This window comes from Phascolarctos cinereus, unplaced genomic scaffold (assembly GCF_003287225.1).
Source record: "Phascolarctos cinereus isolate Bilbo 61053 unplaced genomic scaffold, phaCin_HiC Scaffold_4;HRSCAF=312, whole genome shotgun sequence".
Taxonomy (NCBI): Eukaryota; Metazoa; Chordata; class Mammalia; order Diprotodontia; family Phascolarctidae; genus Phascolarctos; species Phascolarctos cinereus.
Genome location: NW_027555847.1, coordinates 40,823,096 through 40,850,257, shown reverse-complemented (window position 1 = coordinate 40,850,257; position 27,162 = coordinate 40,823,096). Strand labels below are relative to the sequence as shown.

The 27,162-nt window shown below is 35.2% G+C and overlaps 1 pseudogene; it reads left to right on the top strand.

Moving 5' to 3' along the window:
- The first annotated feature begins 6,235 nt into the window (after positions 1 to 6,235).
- On the top strand, positions 6,236 to 26,514 carry LOC110202885 (glucosamine-6-phosphate deaminase 1 pseudogene; annotated as a pseudogene).
- The last annotated feature ends 648 nt before the right edge of the window (positions 26,515 to 27,162 follow it).

The window sequence follows — 27,162 nt, the reverse complement described above, 5'->3', positions numbered from 1 at the left end:
TTAAGTATTTGAACATAAGGAACATAAAAAGCCTCGATCTGAATCCTCAGTCCTAAGATACCAGCAGAGGCTCACTGACACAATGCTATATTTATCTCCTTTCCTTGTTGCAATTCCACCTTCATTTCAGTTTCTTCTTTCAGTTACCTCCACTAGTGTTGTCCCAGTAGCATCTTTGCTTTCCAGAGCAGCTCATTAATTCCAGTGTGGTGCTGGAGACACTATATTTCCCATTCATTACTCAATAGCCTTCTCAAAGACTGTATGCATCTCATTTTAGACTCCTGGATGTGACCACCCTTCTCCTTTCTGACTCAAAGATTTCATTGGTCAAAATCATTGTTAAGACTAAAAAGAATGCTTTTAACTCTAAACTTGTAAGTACCAGAAAGCAAGTAATTTCTTACACACTTATGGTATTCACTACATTTTAATACATAAGATTAAGTGAAAAATTAGAGGCAGAATTCTAATCCAGATCTCTTTTTTTTCTCAGTGCTATTTCACCTAAGCACAATGAATAGACCTATTAAGCTAGATTCAACATGTCACTTATAAGAAAGTAAAACAGGGTTAAAGAGACAAATAGTGTCTCGATGTGAGAGATGTACTTTGTCCTGTTGGCAATGGGAAGTCTTTTAATATGATTGAAAAGGTAGATGGTTTCAGCATAGATTTATTTTAGAATACCTATCCTGATTTTGAAATTTCCTCCCTGACACCTTGAAATGGTATATTTACCTATGTTCCAATTTTTATCTATCATCTATCTGTTATTTCTCATCTATCTATCTAAACACTATCATTTATATTTATATTGTTTTATGTGAATCTAGGAATCTTTAAGTTACAAAAAACTTTGAAATGAATATTTGTATTTGGTGGCATCTTCTGCCTATAACTATTTTAACAGTAAGAAGGTATAGGTAGGCATTTCTTAACTTGTTGGTCACCTCAAGAATTATGACAAATGTTAATCATACAACTGATAATAATTATGTTCTTAGTTATTTAGCTGAATGCTGTATGAATTTTATAAGCCTATAAATCACATTAAATGCCCCTTAAACCAATCAATGGATTCATTACCTTACAATAATTGCTTTTAAAATTTAAATTAAATACCAACTTGAAACACTTCATTTCAGTGACACAAGTGTACTTGATAGATATACAACAATGAGAAAGTGCTATTTTGAAAACACTTTATTTATAAATGGCCAGTAGATTTCATTTAGGAATAGATACAAATACACACACACACACACACACACACACACACACACACACACACACACACAATTTCAGTCCTAGCTTGAGGAAATAAAGAGAAAATATTTCAGATTATAGAGTTCTAGGTAGGCACCCACAGCCTCAGGAATATTTGTAATTTCATAACTTATAGAACATTTTTGTTCAAGGAAGGATGTTTTAGCTGATTTTTTATAGGCTTTATAGGAAGCTAACCTAAATACACAGTGAGAAAATAACTTGCTGCGGTTCAGTTCATGCTGGATGGGAAAAAAGTCAAGCAGGCAAACATGACACGATAGCTAGAAGATAAGAAAAAATAAAAAAGAATGACTTTCCAGCAGCATTTTCAAAAGTAAAGTTTAGTTGGAGTTTGGTCTATTGCAACTCCACCTAGTTGGCTAATACAGTACAAAATTGTAAACTATTATGTTCTGAGGTCCTTAGAGTAAAATTGACATAATATTCAAACTCAATTGTGTTGAAATTAACAAAATAAAACAAAACAAGTAGGAAGCCTAACAATTCATAGTGGCATGGCTGTGAGCCTGGGGTTTCTGAGGCAATATACATCAATGGAGCATGAATAATGTCAGGCCCTTATGGACATGCTTTAAGCATTTCCCTGAATATAGAATGTTGTTCAAGAAATACCTTGAAGTCTCAGAGACTCCTCACTTACAGGTTCATCATTAGGTGATAGACATACATCTACCTACCTACCTGCCTATGTATTTTGTTTTGCCCCCAGAGGTTTTGATGAGGGTAAGTGGAGGGAAAATCCCTATTAAGAGCATCTCAGTTTTTTTAAGTATTAATTTGCCACCAGTATTTGCATCATCACAACATTCCTAATCTTATTCCATTTTAAAACTGCAAGGAAATAGATTTAATTCCTCAAGCATGACCTTCTGTTTTCAAAATATCATACTTGCATGTAAGCTTCCACATTATAAATGTGTTCCAGTAAACTTTATTTTCCAAGACATTAATGCATTTTTATCTCAGACTAGGACTAAAGATGAAGCTATTGACTAAGCATGGTTTGAATATATTGAACTGAATAAAGATGTGTTCAATTCTCAGAGGAATTTTGTACATGTTAGGAACTAAATTTGATTTTATTGATATCTGAAAAAAAATGAATTGCTTGAGTACCCGTGATAGCTACTACAAATAACAAATATTTTTCCTATCCCCATTTTCTCAGTTAAACACACACACACACAGACACAAACACACACACACATTGTGATCAACTTCTTTTAGGCTAATCTCTTGTGATTCAAGCTCTCTCTCTCTCTTATAAAACAGGTATAATTAAGAAAAAAAAATTAACTCATGGCACATCCCTTAAAACAGTCTTTATAATTTATGTGTCTGCTGAGAGAGGTGAAGCATTCTTCATCACCAGTCTTCTGAAATAAGAATTGGTCACTGCAATGACCACAGTTGGCCTGCCTTTATAGTCTTTACATAATTGTGTAGATTATTCTCCCAATTCTGTTTCTTTTCATCTGCATCTGTTCATATAAATCTTCACAAGATTTTTTTTGTATTCTTCATATTCATAAATTTAATGGGGCCATTATGTTCCTTAATATATGGTCAGATTTATACAAGAGAAGGGGATAGGACTCATTATGTCATTGGATAGATGAGGAAACTCTGTAGATACAGGTTAATATTTTCTCTGTAACTTGTAGGCTTAGAGTGTTGCTTAGTATATTTGTAGGTTATATGACTTGCTCAGGGTCCCATATCCAGTATGCATCAGATACAGAACTTGAACCCTGGTCTTCATATCCTTGAGCCTAGTTCTCTATATGCTGCACAACATTGCTTTCTCATCCTGTTATCTCTCATCTATTTGTGGCAAGGTTGGGGACTAGTTATTCCAGGTTAGTGATTCGTAAGTATCAGCAGCATTTGTGGAGAGTCTCATTATAGAACATCATTCTGATATCATCCCATTCAGATACAATTTTGTTGGCTAGAGCTCATAGAAGTAAAGTGATGTCAAGCAGAATACAATTTGTACTTCCTAGACATTGTTGAAATACTTTCCACAATTTATATGTAATGCTTCAGTAATTCTGGAATTATTTCCTTTTCTCAAGGACTGCTTAGGGGCTCCATTCTCTGGCTCTCTATTCCTCTCTATTGGTCTCTCTGTGTCTCTGTTTTCCTATGTCTCTATCTCTCTGCCTCATTCTTTCTGTCTCTCTGTAACTCTGTGCCTCTTTCTCCCCCTCTCACTATTTCTCTGTCTCTCTCTTTCTCTCTGTATTTCTCTGTCTCTTTTTCACTCTCTGCCTCTCTCTGACTCTTTCTGTGTCTCAGTCTCTATTTCTGTTTCTGTCTTCCTCAGTAAGAGAGGGAATGTGTGGGCCCTGGATTCATGAATTCTTGGTATAGAGAATACTGAGGGTGAGAACTCCCTCTCTTGGCAAGATCTCTAGAACCGAGAGTTCTAGAAAGTTTTCTGGGGCTTTGAGAATTTAATTACTTTCCCAGAGTCACACATGTGGTACACAACAGAAATAGAACTTGACCTGCTATTTTCTTTACCCCAAGGTCATGATTCCCTCAAGTATTTAACAATCTCCCTCTAGAATAAAATTCTACATTTTCTAAAACATCCTCATCGTGTTAAATTATTTAGCCTTGTTAAGAGGATGTATTTATTGGTCAAAACATAACATATAAATTAAATATCTTGAGTCACTTTTCAATTGTTATTTTTTATTCATAAGATTTCTAATAGGAATGAAAAATATCTGGAGATAGATTGCTTTTGGATCCAACAATTGTTACCCTACGGTTGGTAGGGTACTTACCTAGAAGAAGGACAGTGCCAAGTTTAGAAGCAGAAAATACAGGTCCACATGTTGGATCTCACTTACCTAACTATATGACTTGGGATAACTCACTTTAGCCCTTTGGGAAGCAGTTTCTTCATTTGTAAAATAAATTATTTGGATTAAATGACTTCTAAGATTCATTCCAGTTCTAAATCAATAATCCTGCAATCCAGGACATAATGTTGACATTTCCCTACATAGGAAACAAGTAATTTATTCAAATATTTCAGAAAGAAAGAATTAAAAAATGTAATAGCACAATACTAACAAAATGAAAGTAAGGCCAAGAATCATGGAATCTCAGAGCTGGAATTGACCCAAAGACCCTAATTATACCTGAAAAATAAATTTGTCTGCAATATCCCAAAAAGCAGTCTTCCAGCCTTTGTATGAAATTTTTCAGCAGAGAGAAACTTATTGCCTCCCATGTCAGCCCATTCCACTTTTGCTTATTTTTTTCCTTTACATCTTATCTAAACTTTAATATTAGGCCCAAATGAGCTATTAGATCCATATGCAAATGAAAGAAAAGGCAATATTTATGTTGGAAAACAATAATTCTCACTAAAATTTTTATTGTGGTTTACAGACATCTCATTTAAGTCTCACAATAAGCATATGATGTAATTACTCAGGATGACCCCATTTGAAAAGTTCTACTCTATACCACATTTACAAAAGGAGGTCACTTAGGCCTCTTTAAGGTTATGATGAGAGTGTTTCCTCTGTCAGCTTCTGCCAAGCTAAAAAGATTTTGAACATGGCCCCAACAATAGATTGAGCCTTATTTGTTTTGGAGGACTAACCTAGCTACATAGAGATAGCCACATCTTATTAACAATTAGCTGGTCACTTGCTGTTTTTTGTTTGTTCGCTTGTTTTTAGCATAGCAATCAATGCAAAAAAAACCTTTGTTTTGCTTTTGTTTTGTTTTGATTTTTAATGCTATTCAGTACTTCAGTCCTATACTTTATTGTTCTGTGTCTGCAGCAATGGTAGCACAGTAGTGGATAAAAGGGGCAAATATTCTAAGGCTCAGACAAGTTTTAGATTGTCAATAAAATTTAGCTTGAATATTTTTCCTCTAAGTCAGAGGACCCTGTACTTATTTGGCCTACCTCCCCCTTTAAAATAAAATTACTCAGTGCCATCCTGGACATCTACTTTCTTTACTCCTTTATTTTTTTCCAATTTGCATTATTTCAAAAATAATATATACATATTAAATGATGCATCTTAAATGTAATATTTTATTGTGAATTTGTGGGGGTTATCTTGCACTGAAATTTTCTTGATGCAATATTGCATCATGTAACCATATAGTATAGCATTATAAACAAATCTTTACATGCACATGTTCTTGCTGATGCTTGCTTGACTTCCCAACAATGCACTACAGGCTCACCTGCCAAAACTTGCTTAAGACCTCTCAGCAGGCTTGACCACTTATTGGTTATAACTTGCATTTTGTGTGTCTATTTGGAAAATAATGTAATCACTACTTTAACTCCATTACAGAACAGATAAAACACGTAGGAAAGTTTTTTCAAAATTTTCTTCTCTATATTGTTATTTAATACCCCCCCAATTGCATCCAAGGCTACTGCCATACCTCTAGATCATTCCAGCACTCCTCTCCCCAGAGGTGGTATCACCCATTTTGGGAACCTGTGAAAGACCTTTATCCACAGACCAACAAGTAGTCCTATTTCTGGTGAAGTTTAATCATTTCAATTTTGATATTCTTAGTATAAGTAAAACAAAAAAAAAAAGAAGGAAGTTGCAGCTAAATGAAAGAATATGCTCAAGAAAAATTGTATCATTGAATATTTGGTCCCAACATATTGTAGTGCTATTATGACTATTACTAGCTACCATGCACATAGAGCTTTAAGATTTACAAGGCATCCTATACATGTTTCTCCTTTGATTCTCACAATTACCCTGTGAGATAGGTACTAGTATTATCCCCAGTTTCGAGATTAGGAAATGAGGCTGAGAGAAGTTAAATAATTTGTCCCAAATCATAGCTGATTCAAAATCTACCACACTATGCATTACTCTCCCTAGCTATTCCCCATTGATACTAACTTAAGTATTTGGGGAGGGGTAAGAGCACCATGAAAACAGTTGTCACTGACATACCAGCATTGATTGCTGAGGATAAAGTGGTTGAGAAATTCTATGAAGATCTTGGTAAGACTTCAAAAATCAAAGTAATACATACTTTGAAAGTTGTTTATTTCACTGGAATGATGGGACTTGTTGAAGATGGGAAGAACGACATGAGAAATCATGGCACAAAAAGGAGGAATAAAAAAAGTCAAAGACTTCTAGATTACATGAAAACAAATATCTTTATCATGAACATGCTCATTGAGGGAGGTGGTAGGGAAGGTAATACTAAATATGGCAAGCTCTAAATAATACCCAAAAGAATGAAATAGATTATATTACAATACACAGGAAAATACTTATTATGGATAAGGAAATTATCACTTTTTATAGTCAGACCATCTATTCAAAATATTTTCTGAGAGTGATTTATGCATCAATTAATCAATAAACTTTAATTAAGTGTAAACCACATGCCAAGCAAAGGCTCTTCAGAGTATTAGTTTCTTAATGGTATTCAACAATTGACCACATCTTTACCATCTCAAAATTCAATGAAATTTATATGTCAAGTCAATAAGTATTTACGAAGTACTTATTATTTGTCAGGTACTATGCTAAGTACTTTGGATATCAATACAAGCAAAAAGAGATAATTGTTTCTTTCAAGGAGATTACATTTCAATGGTATCGACAATAAACAAAAGTGAACTGAAAAAACAAGGGGGAAGGTGGAGTTATATTTTAAAAATAGACAATTTTCATTGGGTCTCCCTCTTACTTTTCAATTCAATCTTGTAATTTTTGATTCAACACATATTTATATTTATATGTATGTATATATTTATATAAATATATGTAACTATTTGATTCTGTTTATATATGTATATGTGTGTATATGTATATATGTATGTGTGTGTGTGTGTGTGTGTGCTCGTGTGTATCAAACTACGCTTCCAACCATACGTTGAATTCATGTAAGTTTCTTTTGAAGAAACAACAGCAGAATGAATATTGCTCAATGGTCTTCTGATTATAAATAGACAGGACAAATGGATAGTGAGCTAGACCCAGAATTGAAAGGAATTCAGGGGACTCTGTTCATCACCTTTGGGAAATTGCAGAGCTCCTTTACTGGCCTCAAGCTTCTCATGAAAGCAGAAGCCATTCATTTTAATATTACCATTCTACTAGTATTGCTACATGGAAATGAGATGTCAGATATACTACCTATGAAGAATTCAAAATGAAAACCCCATAGAAGGCAATAGATAAACACATGGTGCTTTCTGAGCAGGCTGTTACATATAACCAAAGAAGTGCTACAAAGAAAAGCAGATGTAGAAGGAATCATCAGGGGAAAATGACTTCATATAGAAAGTATTGATGAATGTTTATTGCTGATAGAAGAAATGCTTGTTAATTATTAGGAAGAGAACATGATCTGGCCCCAGGGCAAGTCAGATGGGTAGCTGGAGTGCTCCATATATATACAAGATGAGAAGAAATCAAAAGTGTCTCTGGGATGTGGCATGGAATCCCTATGTTCAGTATAAGGGTAGATGTGGATAAAATGTGAGCAGGATGGACAGGCATGAATGAGTTACAATTGGTATCATTGCAAGGAACTTCTCAATAGATGAAATCACGGATATATTTGAATATTTTCAAATGACAAACTGAGGTTCAGAGGATTTTCTTTAGACCATATAGGGAGTAAGTGACAGGTGTAGAATGTTAATATGTGTTTTCCTGACTCTAACTCAATATGCCAGGCCTGCCTTCCTGTAAGGAAAATGGTCTAAACATTCCAATAAACTATGCAACTCTGACTGATTCCAGTTCTTAAAGTCAATTCATGTATGTAGCATATATTCCAAATTTAGATATAGAGCTGAAATTAAAGAATTTCTGCAGCTATAATTATCAAAATAAGCCACCTTTAAAATGGGCTTTGTTGGGGAGCCAAGATGGCGGAGTCAAAGCAGTTGAGCTTTCCCCCAAACCACTCCAGATACCTGTAAAAATGGCTCTAAACAAATTATAGAGCATCAGGACACACAAAAAGCATAATGAAACAAATTTCTAGGGCAAGACAACCTGGATGGTTGATTGGAAAAGTCTACTGCACTGTGCTGGGAGAGGAATGCAGTTCAGTGTGGGTATGCAGGCAAACAACAGGCCTCAGCAAACCTGGAGTATGCCTCACAGGACTGAATCATGGGCAGCTGTGGTGGTTTCCAGATTTCTCAACCCACAAACACCAAAGACAACTTAGAAGGTCAGTAGGAAAAGGCTGTGACAGCAAAGAAAGAGAAACTAGGCCCAGCCTCAGTCCTGGCACAGTCCCAGGGTGGTAGCTACTTCCAGAGCTTGGCTCACTGACAGAGGGGGAATCAAGTGGTTGGACAGAGGGGTATTGCTGGGATCTCTTTGTTGGTATTGAGCAAGATTCTCTTGCTTTGCCCATGTTTGGATATGGATCACAGTCCTGTGTGGCAGTCCTAGGGCAAGGAGGAGTATTGGAGCGGTGGAGTTTGTAGTGGCAGTGAAGAGAGAATCCTTCTCAAAGTTCCAAGGCAGAAAAGAGTACTTGCTGTCACTCACAGACAAGAGCACAGGCCAGGTAGGAGCAAACACCTTACCATTGATCCTACCACCTTGGAAGAATTGAAAATTCACAGGTCTCTGAAAACAGCTGCACAAAACCCCCAAAGCTTGGGACAGTACACCCTACACAATGGAAGTTAACCCATTACCTTAAGAAAGAGTTTAAAACTCAAGCAATTGGCTAGGATCACGAGCAAACTGCACAAAAAGTCAGATCACAGAATCTTTCTTTGGTAACAAAGAAGATCAAAATGTACAAACAGAAGAAGACAACAAAGTCAAAGCTCCTACATCCAAAGCCTCCAAGAAAAAAATAGGAATCAGTCCCAGGACATGGAAGAGCTCAAAAAGTATATTGAGAAACAAGTAAGAGAAGTAGAGAAAAAACTGGGGAGAGAAATGAGAGTGATGCAAGAAAATCGTGAAAAACAATCAACAGCTTGCTAAAGGAGACCGAAAAAATACTGAAGAAAATAACATCTTAAAAAAAACCTTACCCAAATGGCAAAAGAGGGCCAAAAAGCCAATGAGGAGGACAATGCCTTAAAAAGCAAAATTGGCCAAATGGAAATGGAAGCCCAAAAGCTTATTGAAGAAAATACTCCCTTAAAAATTAGAATTGAGCAAATGGAAGCTAATGACTTTATGAGAAATCAAGACATTGTAAAACAAAACCAAAAGTATGAAAAAAATAGAAAACAATGTGAAATACCTCATTGTAAAAACAACTGACCTGGAAAATAGATCCAGGACAGAGAATTTAAACCTATTGGACTATCTGAAAGCCATGACCAAAAAAAGAGCCTGGATATCATCTTTCAAGAAATTATCAAGGAAAACTGCTCTGATATTTTAGAACCACAGGGCAAAATAGAAATTGAAAGAATCCACCAATCACTTCCTGAAAGAGATCTGCAAAGGAAAACTCCCAGGAATACTGTAGCCAAATTCCAGAATTCCCAGGTCAAGGAGAAAATATTGCAAGCAGCCATAAAGAAATAATTCAATTATTGGGAAAACACAATCAGGATAACACAAGATTTAGCAGCTTCTACAGCAAGGGACTACAGGACTTGCAGGAGATAGAATTACAACCAAGAATAAATGACCCAGTAAAACTGAGTATAATCCTTCAGGGGAAAAAATGGATATTCAGTGAAATACAAGATTTTCAAGCATTCTTTCTTTTAACTTTTTTTAAAAATTTCATTAATTTATTTTAATTTATCAACAATCACTTCCATATTCTTTTGAGTTGAAAATTTTTCTCCCCGTTCCTCCCCCCCCTTCCCCAAGATGGTGCACAATCTCATATAGGCTTTACATCTACCTTCCTATTAAACATATTTTCACATTAGTGAAGTTGTAAGTAAAACTTAAAACCTATAGGAGGAACTATCATAAAGATGAAACAAAACTCAACAGAAGGTAAAAGTAAGTGATAGTGATTCAACTTCCATAGTTCTTTCTTTGGATGTGGACAGCATTTTCCATCCTAAGGCCTCTGGAGATATCTTAGATCCTTGTAATGCTGAGAAGGGTACAGTTTAACAATATTAGTCATCGCATAACATGGCTGTTATTGTGTACAAAGTCAGGTTGGATCTGCTCACTTCACTCAGCATCAGACCATGTAAGTCTTTCAAGGTTTTTCTGACATCAGCCTGTTCATCATTTCTTATAGCACAATAGTATTCCATTACATTCATATACCACAACTTGCTCAGCCATTCCCCAATTGATGGGCATCCTCTCAATTTCCAATTCTTTGCCACCACAAAAAGAGCTGCTATGAATATTTTTGTACATGTGGGTCCTTTTCCCATTTGTTTGATCTCTTTGGGATATAGCCCTAGAAGTGCTATTGCTGGATCAAAGGGTATGCACATTTTTGTAGCCCTTTGGGCATAGTTCCAAATTGTTCTCCAAAATGGTTGGATCATTTCACAACTCCACCAACAATGTATTAGTGTTCCAATTTTCCCACATCTTCTCCAACATTTATCATTTTCCTGTTTTGTCATGTTGGCCAATCTGATAGGTGTGATGTGGCACCTCAGAGTTGTTTTGATTTGCATTTCTCTAATCAATAATGATTTAGAGAATTTTTTCATATGACTATAGATGGCTTTAATTTCTTCATCTGAGAACTGTCTGTTCATATCCTTTGACCATTTATCAATTGGGGAATGGCTTGTGTTCTTATAAATTTGTCTTAATTCTCTATATATTTTAGAAATGAGGCCTTTATCAGAGAGACTGGTTGTAAAAATTCTTTCCCAATTTTCTACCTTCCTTCTAATCTTAGTTGCATTGGCTTTGTTTGTGCAAAAACTTTTCAATTTAATGTAATCAAAATTATCCATTTTGCTTTTCATAATGTTTCTATCTCCTGTTTGGTCATGAATTCTTCTGTTCTCCATAGATCTGATAGGTAAACTATTCCTTGTTCTCCCAGTTTACTTATGGTATCAGCCTTTATATCTAAGTCATGAACCCATTTTGACTTTATTTTGGTATATGGTGTGATTTCTGCCATACTCTTTTCCAGTTTTCCCAGCAGTTTTTTTCAAAGAGTGGGTTCTTATCCCAGAAGCTGGGGTCTTTGGGTTTATCAAATAATAGATTACTATAGTCATTGACTACTGTGTCTTGCATATTTAACCTATTCCACTGATCCACCTCCCTATTTCTTAGCCAGTACCAAGCAGTTTTGATGATTGCTGCTTTATAATACAATTTAAGATCTGGAATTGCTAGGCCACCTTCCCCTGCATTTCTTTTCATCAGTTCCTTTGATATTCTGGACCTTTTGTTTTTCCAAATGAATCTTGCTATTATTTTTTCTAACTCTATAAAATAATTTTTTGGTAGTTTGATTGGTATGGCACTGAATAAGTAAATTAGCGTATTTCCAATTATTTAGATCTGATTTTATTTGTGTGAAAAGTGTTTTGTAATTGTGTTCATAGAGTTCCTGGGTTTGTTTCGAGGTAGACTCCTAAATATTTTATAATGTCTACAGTAAGTTTAAATGGGATTTCTCTTTCTATCTCTTGCTGTTGGGCTTTGTTGGTAATATATAGAAATGCTGATGATTTATGTGGGTTTATTTTATAGCCTGCAACTTTGCTAAAGTTGTTTATTATTTCTCTAGGATTCTCTAAATATACCATCATGTCATCTGCAAAGAGTAATAGCTTTGTTTCTTCTTTGCCTATTCTAATGCCTTCAATTTCTTTTTCTTCTCTTATTGCTAAAGCTAAGGTTTCCAGTACAATATTGAATAATACCGGTGATAATGTACATCCTTGTTTCACCCCAATCTTATTGGAAATGCTTCTAGCCTGTCCCCATTACATATAATGCTTGCTGAAGGTTTTAGATAGATGCTATTTATTATTTTAAGGAAGACTCCATTTATACCTATGCTTTCTAGTGTTTTTAATAGGAATGGGTGTTGTATTTTATCAAAAGCTTTTTCTGCATCTATTGAGATGATCATGTGGTTTCTGTTGGTTTTGATGTTGATACGCTCAATTATGCTCATACTTTTCCTAATATTGAACCAACCCTGCGTTCCTGGGTGAATCCTACCTGGTCATGGTGTATTATTCTTGTGATAATCTGCTGCAGTCTATTTACTACACTTTGTTTAAAAATTTTGCATCTATATTCATTACAGAAATTGGTCTATAATTTTCTTTCTCTATTTTGACTCTTCCTGGTTTAGGTATCAACACCATATTTGTATCATAAAAAGAATTTGGTAAGACTCCTTCTTCACCTATTTTCCCAAATAGTCTATATAGTATTGGAATTAATTGTTCTTTAAATGTTTGATAGAATTCTCAGGTAAATCCATCTGGCCCTGGAGATTTTTTTCCTAGGGAGTTCATCAATGGTTTGTTCAATTTATTTTTCTGAGATGGGGTTATTTTAGTATTTTACTTCCTCTTTGGTTAATCTGGGCAATTTATATTTTTGTAAATATGTATCCATTTCACTAAGATTGTCAAATTTGTTGGCATATAGTTGGGCAAAATAATTCCTAATTATTGTTTTAATTTCCTCTTCCTTGGTGGTAGCTTCCTTTTCATTCTTGATACTAGTAATTTGGTTTTCTTCTTTCTTTTTTTAATTAAATTAACCAAAGGCTTATCTATTATTTTTTTTTTTTCATAAAACCAGCTCTTAGTTTTATTTATTCAATAGTTTTCTTAATTTCAATTTTATTAATTTTTCCTTTGGTTTTCAATATTTCTAATTTGGTGTTTAGTTGAGGATTTTTAATTTTTCTTTTTTTTTTTTAGTTGTATGCCCAATTCATTAATCTCCTCTTTTTCTATTTTATTTATGTAAGCATTTAGAGATATAAAACTTCCCCTAAGAACTGCTTTCGCTGCATCCCATAGTTTTGGTATGTTGTCTCATTATTGTCATTCTCTTGAATGAAATTATTGATTGTTTCTATGATTTGTTGTTGACCCAATCATTTTTTAGGATTAGATTATTTAGTTTCCAATTATTTTTTAGTCTATCTTTCCATGGCCCTTTATTACATATAATTTTTATTGCACCGTGATCTGAAAAGGAAGCATTTAATATTTCTGCCTTTCTGCATTGGACTGTGAGGATTTTATGCCCTAGTACATGGTCAATTTTTGTGTATGTGCCATGTACTGCGAGAAAAAAGTATATTCCTTTCTATCCCCATTCAGTTTTCTCCAGAGGTCTATCATACCTAACTTTTCTAATGTTCTATTCACCTCCTTAACTTCTTTCTTGTTTATTTTGTGATTATACTTATCTAGTGCAGAGAAGGGGAGGTTCAGGTGCCCCACTAGGATGGTTTTGCTGTCTATTTCTTCCTGTAACTCCCTGAACTTCTCCTGTAAGAATTTGGATGCTATACCATTTGGTGCATATGTGTTTAGTAATGATATTACTTCATTGTCTATGGTGCCTTTTAGCAGGATGTAGTTTCCTTCCTTATCTCTTTTGATTAGATCTATTTTTGCTTTTGCTTTGTCTGAGATCAGGATTGCTACCCCTGCTTTTTTTACTTCAGCTGAGCATAATATATTCTGCTCCAGCCTTTTACCTTTACCCTGTATGTGTCACTCTTTTTCAAATGTGTTTCCTGTAAACAACATATTGTAGGATTATGGTTTTTAATCCATTCTGCAATCCTTTCGTTTTATGGGAGAGTTCATCCCATTCACATTCACAGTTATGATTACTATCTGTGTCTTTTTCTCCATCCTTTTCCCCCATTTATGCTTTTCTTTCTCCTTTTTCCTTTCCCCCTTCACTAGTGTTTTGCTTTTGACCCGCCTCCTTCAGTCCCTCCCCTTTTATTATCCCTTTCCTTTTCTTCCCCTTTACTTGCTGCTTTTCCCTCCCTTCTTTCCCCCTCCCTTTTCTTTCTTTCCCTTTCCCTCCTTTTCTTTCCCTTTTCCCTCCTACTGCCTATAGGGCAAGTTAGATTTCTATACCTAACTGATTATGTTATGCCCTTCTTGAGCCAAATCTGATGAGAGTAAGGTTCAAACAATGCTCCCCCCCCTTCTTTCCCTCTGCTGTAATAGGATTTTGTGTCTTTTCCTGTAATGTAATTTACCCTTGTCTGCCTCCTCCTTTCTCAGTACATTTTCTAAGATCAGATTGATCCACTTATTTGGATCCATTTAACCCACTTGATTAGATTTTTTTTTATCATTACATCAAAGTCAACTAATATCCACCCTCTTTATGTATACTCCTTTAACAGGTGTAATAACAATACAGTTCTCAAGGGTTGCAAGTCTCATATTCCCTTGTAGGGGTTTAAACAGCCCCCCCCCATTAACAACATATTGTATCTTTCTGTCCCATTTACCTTTTTAAGTCCTTCTTGAGTCCTGTACTTGAAGATCAAATTTTTTGTTGAGCTCTGGTCTTTTTATCAGGAAAGTTTGGAAGTCTCCTATTTCATTGAATATCCACCTCCTCCCTTGAAAAATGATGCTCATTTTTGCTGGGTAATTGATCCTTGGCTGCATTCCAAGCTCCTTTGCCTTATGAAATATCATGTTCCACCCTGGTCTTTTAATGTAGAAGCTGCAAGGTCCTGTGTAATCCTGACTGTGGTTCCATGATATTTAAATTGTTTCTTTCTGGCTGCTTGCAGCACCTTCTCTTTCATCTGGTAATTTTGGAATTTTGCTATTATATTCTTGGTTGTCAATTTGGGATCTCTTTCAGGTGGTGATGGTATTCTTTGTATATTTTCCCTTCTGGTTCTAGGACTTCGGGCAGTTTTCCTTTATGATTTCCTGAAAGATACTGTCCAGGCTCTTTTTTTCATCATGATTTTCAGGTAGTCCAATAATTTTTAAATTGTCTCTCCTGATCGATTTTCCAGGTTGTTGTTAATGAGGTATTTTACATTTTCATCTATTTTTTCATTTTTTTGTTTCTGTTTGACTGATTCTTGCTCTCTCATAGAGACATTAGTTTCCATTTGTCCAATTCTAGTTTTTAACAGATTATTTTCTTCTGTTAGTTTTTGTACTTCCTTCTTCAACTGGCCAATTGTGTTTTTTAGGGACTTGTTTCTTCAGTGTACTCTTCTGTTAGTTTTTGTTTCCTTCTTCAATTGGCCAATTGTGTTTTTAGGGACTTGTTTTCTTCAGTGTACTCTTCTGTTAGTTTTTGTCCTTCCTTCTTCAATTGGCCAATTGTGTTTTTAGGGACTTTTTTCTTCAGTGTATTTTTTTTCCAATTGGCCAATTGTATTTTTGAAGGACTCTTCTACCTCTCTCATTTCACTACTAAAATCCTTCCTGAGCTCTTCTAAGAAGGCTTTTTGGACTTCAGACCAGTTCATATTCCTTTTTGTTGTTGCAGATGTGGGTTTGTTGACAATATTGTCCTCTTCAGAATTTCTGTCTTAATCTTCACTCTTCTCATAATATGAATCTATGGTACATTTCTATTTACTCATCGTGTTTCTTTATTCCCTGGCCTTTAAAGAGCTCTCCTGCTGGGAAACAGAGGGTACTGACCCAAGCTTCTTGTGTTGGGAGCCTATGTCTTGGTCACTGGCTTTGTGTGCTGGGGACTCATATGTTGGCAATTGGAGGCTGTAGGTTTCTGGCAGCGTACCTCGTGTTGGGCTGGAATCAGCAAGGCTGGAACTTTCAGGCAATTCTAGTTGCCTGCTTCTTTCCTTTAGCTTTCTTCAGCTTCTTTTAGATGAGTCCTGCAGTGTGTTTATCAGCCTGGGACCCCTTGTAATGCTGCCTGCCTTGTTTCTGCTAATGCACTGGGAGATTCCTTTGAGCTAGAGTGCCAAGGCACCTGGTGGTTTTCTAAGCTGGTTTCCACTGGTTCCCCCCACCCTCACTGATGAACTTGGAGGTCCAGGTGTTGGTGTTTTCCCGCTCTACCACCTCAGCTTCAGGATCTCTTCCTGGGGTTCTGACAGCTTAGCAGGTGCTGGGCTGGAATCAGCAAGACTGGGGCTATATGAAGACTTTAGGTTGCTTTCTTCAGCTCCTTTCAGATGCATGGTGCAGTGTGCTTATCCACCTGGGGCCCCCTGCAGTGCTGCTTCCCCTATTTTTGTTGAGTCACTGGGAGACCCATTTTCTGGGCTGCTATACTGCTGCTCCCCATCTTTCTTCCAGTTCAGCTGTTGCAGGGTTTTTTTCTGGTGTGATATTTTCTGGGTTTTCAGAGGTTGATAGGGGAGAGTGAGAGCTACTACCTTTTCACTCTGTCATCTTGGATCCCAAAAACAAAACTATGCTTTTAAGCATTCTTGATGAAAAGACCAGAGATGAATAGACAATTTGACTTTCAAACTCAAGACTCAAGAGAAGAGGTAAACAGAAAAGAGAAATTGTAAGATCCTCATTAAAGTGGAACCATTTACATTCCTGCATGGAAAGATGATAATTGTAATTCATGAGACCTTTATCAGTATCAGAGTAGTTGGAGGGGAAAAAGTATATATGCATATGTGTGTGTGTGTGTGTGTCTGTGTATGTATGTATGTATGTACATAGAGAGAGAGAGAGAGAGAGAGAGAGAGAGAGAGAGAGAGAGAGAGCAAGAGAGCACACAGTGAAATTTGAAGATGAAGTGGTGATATATGAGGAATAAAATTAAGGTGTGAGAAAGGATTATACTGGGAGACATAGAAAGGGAGAGGTAGAATGGGGTGAATTATCTCACATAAAACAAAGAAAAGGCTTTTACAGTGGGGAAGTGGGGAAGGTAAGAGAGAATGGGTGAATCTTATTCTCATGAGATTTGGCTTAAGGAGGGAATAACATACACACTCAACTAGGTAGGGAAATCTATCTTACCCTACAAGAAAATAGGAGGAAAGGGGAGAAGAGAAAAGTGGGATGATAGAGGGGAGGTTATATTGAGGGAGGAGGTAATCAAAAGGAAACACTTCTAAGGAGGGACAGGGTCAAAACAGAGAATAGAATAAATGGGGGGGCAGGATGGAATTAAGGGAAATGTCATAATTTTTCACAACATGACTACTATGTAAGCATTTTATATGATTGCCCATGTATAACCTGTATCAAGTTGTTTGCCTTCCCAGTGAGGGTGGGTAGAGAGGGAGGAAGGCAGAAAATTTGGAACCCAAAGTTTTAAAAACAAATGTTAAGATTGTTTTCACATACAACTTGGAAATGAGACATACAAGGAATGGGGTAGAGAAATTTATCCTGCCCTTCAGGAAAATAGAAGGGGAAGGGGATAAGAGAATGAGAGGAAGATAGAAGGGAGGGAAAATTAGGTGAAGGGGCATTCAGAATGCAATCCTTCTTGGGGTGGGGGAAGGGATGAGATGGGGAGAAATTTTGAACTCAAAATCTTGTTGAAGTGAATGTAGAAAACAAAAAAAAAATTAATAAGACTAAAAAAAATTAAAATGGGCATTTCAACTTCTAAAAGTTGCTATGTTGGTAAATATAGTAAGACAAATTTTCTCTAGAGACTTTGATATGAATGAAAAAAAATATTTTTGAAAATGAAATAAGGAATAATCATCGCATTCATTCTCTCCAAAGTATAAAGCTCTAAAATCTCAAAATTATTTGACTTTTAGAAAAGTATGAGGACTCATTTTCTAAATTTTGGGATTAAACTTTGGCTGACGATGACAGGTAACAATTGGTATGACCTCTCATGCTTAGATAATGTTTCCCAGGACTGAAATTTTCTTCATTGCTGAATGATATATTAATGTCATTTTAAAAGTCATGTCATCAATAAGAAAATAAAAAATGGGGTCTTTGAAATACAAAAAGTGGAAAATAAGAGGTGTTATCAGGGCCAAATCTCAAACTATACTATGAAGAACTCATTCTTTTAAAAGTTTAGTACTGTTTAAAGATAGATGGGTAGGAGAGAGATACAGAAGGAAACAAATCTATTTCCTTAGTATTATATGGTAAACACAAACATCCCAGCTATTGAGATAAGGACTCTCCATTTGAAAAATAAAAATGTTGGGAAATCAGGCAGCAGTATAGAAGACATTGGATTTAGACCAACCTCTCACAATTTACACCAAATAAGCTACAGATAGTTACATGACCTCAATATAAAATGTCACATCATAAGTAAATTAGAGAAATGTGGAAATAAATACCTATTGGATTTATGGATAAGAAAAATGTTCATGACCAAATATGAAATAAAGAGAACCCTAGAAGGTAGAATAGATAACATTTTTTAAACTTTTTGTTTTAGGCAATTGGGGTTAAGTGATTTGCCCAGGATCACACAGCAAATGTCAAGTGTTTGGACTGAGGGCTGGATTTGAACTCAGGTCCTCCTGAATCCAGGGCTGATGCTCTATCCACTGGGCAACCTAGCTTCCCCTAGATAGCATTTTTTACAGAAAATTTAGAAAATGAAATTTTTTTACAAAAAAATTTAGCAAACCAAAAATTGAAAGGGAAATAATGAATGAGGGAAAGTTATTTGTAATAAGTTTCTCAGACAAAAATCTAATGCACGGAATATATAAGCAACTGATTAAAATTATTAATAAGAAGATCTATTTTCCAAATAATAAATGGTCTAACAATAACAATAGACGGTTCTCAAAGGAGGAAACTTCAGGTCTCAATAGCCATAAATAGCTACATGAAAAATGATGCTCTAAATAAGTCTCATTGTAGAATAGCAAAATTGACAATTCTGAACTTCTACCACTCAGAGAGTCAAAGAAGCTAATAGAAAGAAAACAGTGTCAAAGTACACAGAAAAAAGTTACTAATTAGTGAGTGTCCTTTGACCCAGCCATAACACTGATAAGAATATACTCGAAAGAGATATAAGAAAGAATAAAAGGTCCTGTAAGTACAAAAATATTTATACTAGATATTTTTGTGGTGGCCAAAGCCTCTTACCCCCACCCAAAAATTGAAAGGATACTCATTAATTGAAGAATGCCTCAAAATTATGAATGTGCTAGAATATTATTGTTCTATCAGAAATGAGGTAATAAATTTTTTCAAAGAGATACAGAATGACTTAAATGAACTGATGGAGAGTGAAAAAAGGAGGTGAAAAAATATACTGTAACCTCAATATGAAAGTGAACAAATTTGAAGGTTTTCCTAAACTTGCAAAGAGTGAAATGATCAGAATCAGAAAAAAAATGTATTCAATAAAAACATTATAAGAACAAGCAAGTTTGAAAATTATAAGAATTATAACTAATACCAAGACTATTGATGATTCCAAAGTCCCAAAGATGCAACATGCTACACTCCTTCTGACAAAGGAAATGTTCTCAGGGTATAGATATGTGTGTATATACATATTTGTATGCATGTGTGTATATGTGCACATATATATGAAATTATGACATTTTTACCTTTATATCCATTATAACTAGCAGCACAGTACTAAACAAAGTGCTTAATAGATATTGTGTATTGGGTAAAAGTTACTTTTTACTTCTGCAGTGTGATACATATGATAAAAAAGACATACATATACAATATGCTGACGTAGGTATACAAATTACATATATGCCATATATTGTACATATACATATTGTCTATATATATATATATGTGTGTGTGTGCATGTATGTGTGCATATATACATAAGTTATGTGTATTTAATCATATGTATGTGTGTACATACATATACACATGTATATATGCATGTATACATGTGTGTGTGTGTGTGTGTATATATATATATATATATATAATATATATATATATATATATATATATATATACCATAAAAGTAAAAAGCAACTTTTTTTACAAATACACACTGTGTTACAGTTTTGTTTTCAGTACTATGCTGCTTTAGCATGTACATAAAGGTGCACATAACATAGTTTCTTAATTGGAGTTGTTTATTGGGAGATAAATGAATATACCTAAACATTTACTCAAAAAGATAGAATTGGTTAAAGTAAAGGCATATTCAAATAGAGAGGGATGAGAGATTAGCTACAGAAAGAACACCAGCAATTAAGGGGGATAATAATGATTTCTTAAATGCCTCTGAGTGTTCTTTTATGAACAAAAGCAATTGGGGTTATAGTCTGATTTGGCCAGAGTTTAAGAATCCATGTAAAGAGGAGAACCATGAAGCAAGTCTCAAAATGTAAGTAGTGCCAGCCTGCATTTTATGTTCTATTCAATAGGCTCCATGGAAATTTCTTTAAGTTGGGGAAAGATGAGATTAGATTGGCACATTAGAGATATTGCCTTTGTAGCAGCATGAAAGGTAGTTTGTAACAGAGAGAAATCAAAAGAAAGGAAGACCAGAAAAGAGGCCATTCAATCAAAACCATGCACATACTTGTCCACTGGTTGGAACTGAGTTATAGCTGTAATGGAAAAACACAATTTCATTGGGGGGAGGGGTGCAGGGAATTCCCAGAAGGAAGAAGGGAAGGAACCAAGCATTTATTAAGTATCTGCTATGTGTAAGGCACTGTGATTTTTATCTCATTAATTCTTCATAACCCCCTAGGAGGTGGGTACTATAATTATCTCTATTTTACAGTGGAATAAACTGAAGCAAATTGAGGTTAAATAACTTACCCAGGGTTACATAGATAGTAAAAGTTTGATGCTGGATTTGAACCCTTGTCTTCCTGACTCCACACTCAATATTACATCCATTGTCCTACCTAGCTGCCTCTCTGTGGAGGGGTAGAGAGGAAAGAGGGATCTGCCTCTATTGATGGAGCTATTATTGAACAAGACAGAGAAGGACTTCAACCAAGATCTTTGTTCTAAGCTAAGGTCTCTTTATGACATGCTGCCTCATTTGTGGCTATAATTGTGCCAATGACAACATTACGGGGAAATACTCCAGTCCTTGGGAAAGTTGGTGAAAAGAAAGCATAGTCTCTGTGGTTGAACCTGGGATGGTGTTGAGTCTTTTGGTGCCATTGAACCTGATGTCACAGTACTTGAATTTTAATATCAGCACTACCCCCTCTTCTTACTGAAGTGACTTGGAGCAAGTCACTTCATCTCTCTAGGGCGTAATTATTCATAAAATAAGGGTGTTGGTCTAAATGACCTCTCACATCCTTGAAGCTCCAGATTTATGATCTTATGACCTTCAAGGCTACAGTGTCTTTAACTAGGCAAACTGGCAAGGTGCAAGTGTTGGAGTAAAGCCAGTCTTTACATAGACTCTCTCAGTAACCAATCCATGAAACAGTGTACAATCTTCCTATTCCCTTCTATGAATTGTGGTTTTAGGACATTAGTTCTATGCACCAAATTAATTTCTCACACAATGGATGTGAGATTTTTTCCCTGAGTATTATTCACAAAACTTTCAAATATAACACAGGTGCATAAAATCTTTCAGACTAAGCAGTCCAGGAATCTAAACAGGGATGAAAAGAGTTATTTTCAGGGGATTAATTTATGTAGTATTATGTGGTTAGCGCTATAATATTGGCTTTCCCTTTGAGCCTCAGATTTATTGGATTATTGCAATTATTGCATTAAAGTGGCCAAAGCAACTAAGGAAAAATTAGCATTACAATAGGTTATACCCATCACTGCCAAATGGATGGAAATTTCATCATAATATTGATTGATAATAACAAATTACAATTGTGTCTTTAATGACAAAGATGATGATCTCAAAAGAAAACAATGAGAGCAGTCTCATTTTTTTGAATTACTGATTTGATTCAAAATCACTGATTAGTTCTGCTTTAAGGATAAGATTATTATAATCTATTAGAAAGCTAGCTTATTTTTAACAGAAATTTTCAGGGTGAGAGTTGGTGACAGCATTTCAATCATATGGTATGACTGCTCAGTTTGTAATTTGTTTTCTGGGTGAGAATACAAGTATACACTTTTCACAGGATTATTGATTTTGAGCTCAAAGAGATTATAGGTGCCATTTAGTTCAACCTCTTGTTTTTGCAGATGAGAAACTGAGTCTGAGAATAGTTAAGTGACTTGTCCAAGGTCACATATCAATAATGAATAGGGATTTGATTTGATTCTAAGATCTCTATTTCTAGATCACATAAATGGTCTTTGTACTGCTTCTTGCAGGAAAGAACAAGGAAAGGAAGGAAAGATACAGAGAAAAAAAGGAAGAAAGGAAGGAAGAAAGGAAGAAAACAAGGAAGAAAAAAAGGAAGCAAGAAGGGAGAGAAGGGAGCAGAAGGGAAGGGAACAGAAGGGAAGGGAACAGAGAAAAAGGAATAATGAAAGGAAAGGAATAAGGAAAAGAAAAAAATTAAAGGAGTAAAGAAAATGCTTCAGGAATTCATAGGGTTTAGAGCTGGAATGAACTTTGCAGTTTGTGCATCGTATCCCCATTTATGTTCCATTTTCCATAACAAAAAGTTGTCTCTTATTTGAAAGCAATATTAAGTATTGTAAAGAATACTAGTCTTGAAGTCAGAGGACTTGAATTCACCTTCTAACACTGACACTTTCCTGTGTGACCTTGAAAAAAAGTGTTTTATTCTCTCTGTGCCTGAGTATGGCAATTTATAAACTAGGACAGTTGGACTATGTTGCCACTGAAGTTTTTTGAGAATAACCACCATGTAACTATGTGCAAATACTTTTAAAACAGTTGTCATTTTCTGTGAAAAGTACATTTATACAATACCCAGTAATCATAAAGAAAGAATATTTTGGGAGAAACAAATATTTCACTAGTCAAATTTATATTTTAAGCCATTAGCTTACTCCAATTATCTTTTTTACATATTTTCTTCATTAGATAGAAATGCAATTAACTTCACAATTTTATGATGCATATCACTTCATTTATTTACTAACATAGTCACATATGTATAAACCTAAAATTTTCAGGCTATCATAAAGACATATTATTTTTATTTTATGTCTCCAATTTTCCCTGTCTCCCTTTTTAATATATTTATTCATGCTTATTTTTATTCTTTTTTTCTCTTTTCCTTTCTTTCCATGTTTCTTCCAATTTTTGTCATGAGCACGCTTTCTTAGGAATTATTTTTTCTTCCAATTTTTGTCATGAGCACACTTTCTTGGGAATTATTTTTACTAGTATTCAGGTAGGGAAAATTGGGTTATGTACTAGCCAATTTGAACATTTATGTAACATTTAAAATCTGTCTGTCTTTCTGTCCATCTCCAGCTCTCTGGCTCATCTCTGGCTCTCTCAGTCTCTCTGTGTGTCTCTCTGTCTCAGTCTCCCTTTCAACATGTACTTATCTCCTAATTCCCTTTATTTCATAAACTGAAATGTTATCTGTTTCTATGTTCAGAAACTCACTCTGTGTTTGGATAGTGTTGATATTTATCACCTAATTTAAAGATCAATCATTCCTGTGCTTTATTCTATGGCATCTTTATTCTACTCATCTTACAATGCCTTTTGGCCAAAAGTAACATAATTTTGACCTGAAATCAAAATAAATGAATTTAATTCTTTTCTGTGAATGCTTTCATTGGCAGTATACCCAGTCTCCCAGGTAATCAAGGTAGAAAATGCTATTTATTATACAGAAATCATTCTTTGATATCTGAAGGTTATTATATAGATTTTGAAAGAGTCAAACAATTTTTAAATGTATAGACTGAACAGTCACAATCCCCAAAAGAAGATAATGACCTCCACTTTTTCATGGCTCAGTCATTTTTACACAAAACACAACACACACACACACACACACACACACACACACACACACAATTTTCTACTTCCTGTGCACAGGTTACTCTGAGGAGTAGGCCACTTGATACAGGTAGTGAGAAAATTGTTGAGCTGAAAATTATCTCTGAGGTAGCATCTCTCAAGGGGTATCTTTTAAGTCTTATTGATGGCTTTTCTTTTTACATCAGAGTCATTTGTAGATATGCACTCCTCACATGCCCAAACTCTTACTTGTCCCCATCCAGTGGAAGTTCCAATATAAAAAAAAAAAAACCTAAGGGAAGCTAATAGTCTATGATTTAGGTATGTTACTGTGGCAAACTTCCATAAGTATTTTCATAACAACATGAATGTGACATTAGTGGAAATCTCAAGGGTTATTGTAAGATCAAGAAACTGAGGTTCAGAGAGTTTAAGTATTTTGTAGAAGTCACATAGATAATATATCTGAAGTGGGGTTTTGAGTTAGGTCTTCTATGTACCTTCCACTAAACCTCTTTGCCTAAATTCCATCTTTCCATGGAGAATAGAAAGGGAAGTTTCCTTATCCATTCTCAGGTGTCAAGATTGGTTATCATAATTACAAGGACTGCAAACACTTCATTTTTTCTAAATATGTTTTCATCAATCCACGAAAAACAAAATAAGTACCACCTGTGGACCTCTTTTTAGGTGGCAGAGTGCCTTAATGTTGAATTTGAAGTCAGGAAGATACGATTTCAAATCCTACCTTAGATACTTCAGGCCTATGTACCCCTGAAATTGTCATTTAAATTGTCTTAACTACCTCACTGCATAATGGGAGTAATAATAGCAATTACCTCATAGGGTTGTTGTGAAGGTCAAATGATAATGTATGTAAAGTACTTTACAAACCTTAAAGAGCTATATAAATGTTAGCTATCAAAATTTGTATTGTTGTCATGTTGTGTTTTCCTGGTTCTGATTACTCTATATCAGCTCACATAAGCCTTTCCATGTATGTCTGACTTCTGCATACTCACCATATCTTAGAGTATAATATTATCCCATTACATTCAGGTATTTGTTTGGTAGTTTTCAAATCAAAGGTACTTACATCTTTTTGGGTCCTTGTCACCACAAAACCTGCTGCTTTGAATATTTCAGTTTGTATGGAACCTTTCCTTCTGACTTTAACTTTTGGGTAATATATGACTAGCAGTCTGCTCTCTAAATCAGAGGACATGAAAAATTTAGTTCCTTTTTCTTTTTAATAAAATTGCAAAGTATTTCAAGAATGGTTAAACCACCCGGTGCATCAGTATATTTGTTTACCTCTCAGATTGAGTATTTCTGGCTTTTTTCATCATCTGTGTTGATTTTCTGTGTATGAGGTTGTTTTAATCTTCATTTCTTTTGTCATTAGTGATTTAGTACAATGTGGTTAATAATTCACCATGTCAAGAGTTATAGAAGATTAATTTCAGGCATTTCAGGAGCCCAGGAGCTAGGGACAAGGCACAGTGAAATTCTTCATCCTGGACCATTATTATCAGTCCAGTCAATGGGCTGCCAAGTACATCAGGAACCAAATCACTCAGTTTTGTCCACGGTCAGACAGGCATTCTACCCTGGGGATTCCTACTGGGAGCACCCCTCTTGATTACTACAAGAAACTGCCTGAGTATTGGAGACCTGTCCTTCAAACACATGAAAACATTTTACGTGGATGAGAATGTGGGCTTCCCATTTGACCACCCTAAGAGCTACCACTCCTTCATGTTTCTTCAAGCACATTGACATTTGCCAGGAAAACACCCATATCATAGAAGGAACACAGCTGATCTTTAGATAGAATGGAATGCATTTTAAGAAAAGATTAAGGTAGATGGAAGGATTGAGCTATCTGTTGGAAATATTGGCCCTGATGGGTACATTGCCTTCAATGAGCTTGAATTAAGTCTAATGTCTAGGACCCAAGTGAAGATTCTGGCCACGAATATCATCCAAGACAATATTTGATTCTTCATTGGAGAACTCTTAAAATTCACCATGATGTGGTTCCGCCTATTGGTTCTAATTTTTACTTAAAACATCACTAATCTGAAAATATGTTTAATAAGAATGTGTATGTGTGTACAGAAGTGATTGTTGATAAATCACAATAAATTAATCAAAAAAATTCACTATGATGGCTCTGACTATAGGTGGGGGCACAGTCATGGATGCCAGTGTGGTCATCATTCTAATTACAGGGATCCACAAGGTATTTGCTCTGTTGAATGCCACTGAAAAGGGGATAAATCACATGTGGACTGTGTCTGCCTTCCAGCAGCATTCCAGTGTAGCATTCATGTGTGACAAAGATGCCACATTGGAGCTGAAAGTGAAAACAATGAAGTATTTCAAAAATTTATTTATTTTTTATAACAAGCTGATAGAACCACTGTACATAATAAAAGGAAAAGAAACAGAGAAAAGCCAATATTCCAAGAAATCATATAGTAGTGAATTTGCCCTTGTGACCTGGTGACCACTACTCCAAAGAGATATACAGACTTTTAGGGAACAGTTCTTTAGAAAAATAAATATTTCATTTACCAAATATGTACCTCCTTGAAATAATGCTTTATCTGCCTTTGATCAAAATGGTTGTAGGTGAGCATATTGTAGAAGGCTGTAAGGTCTGGAGCTCACAGAAATGTAGTTTAGTAATAAGGAATTGATCTGTAATTAAATTTTTCTCTGAAGTGAAGATTGTGGACATGGATATCATGCAAGCCAAAGTGTGATTCTTCAATAGAGAACTCTTTAAAATCACCTGTTTTGTATTTCCTGTTTTCTATTGCCATATTATACCTGCTAAATATGGGAATGTGGACATAGATATTCTTAACATCAACATTTTAAACAAGGAGAGAGGAAAAAGTGTGTATAAGTGTGTACATCTATGTTATTTCACGTATTTAGGAGAGGCATTTAGAAAAGGGCTATGTGGTAACATGAGAGTAGACCAAGGAAAAGTGGACATTTGTGACCTCAACAGGATTAATGACAAGTGTAGGTGGTAGGGAGGAATATTCATTTTTGTTTTTCTCCTTGTTTGATGTTTCTCTTTGTTGGTCTTTTACAGTAGAACCCTTACTTAAACACAGATGATTCCATGAGTAAAATATTGGGA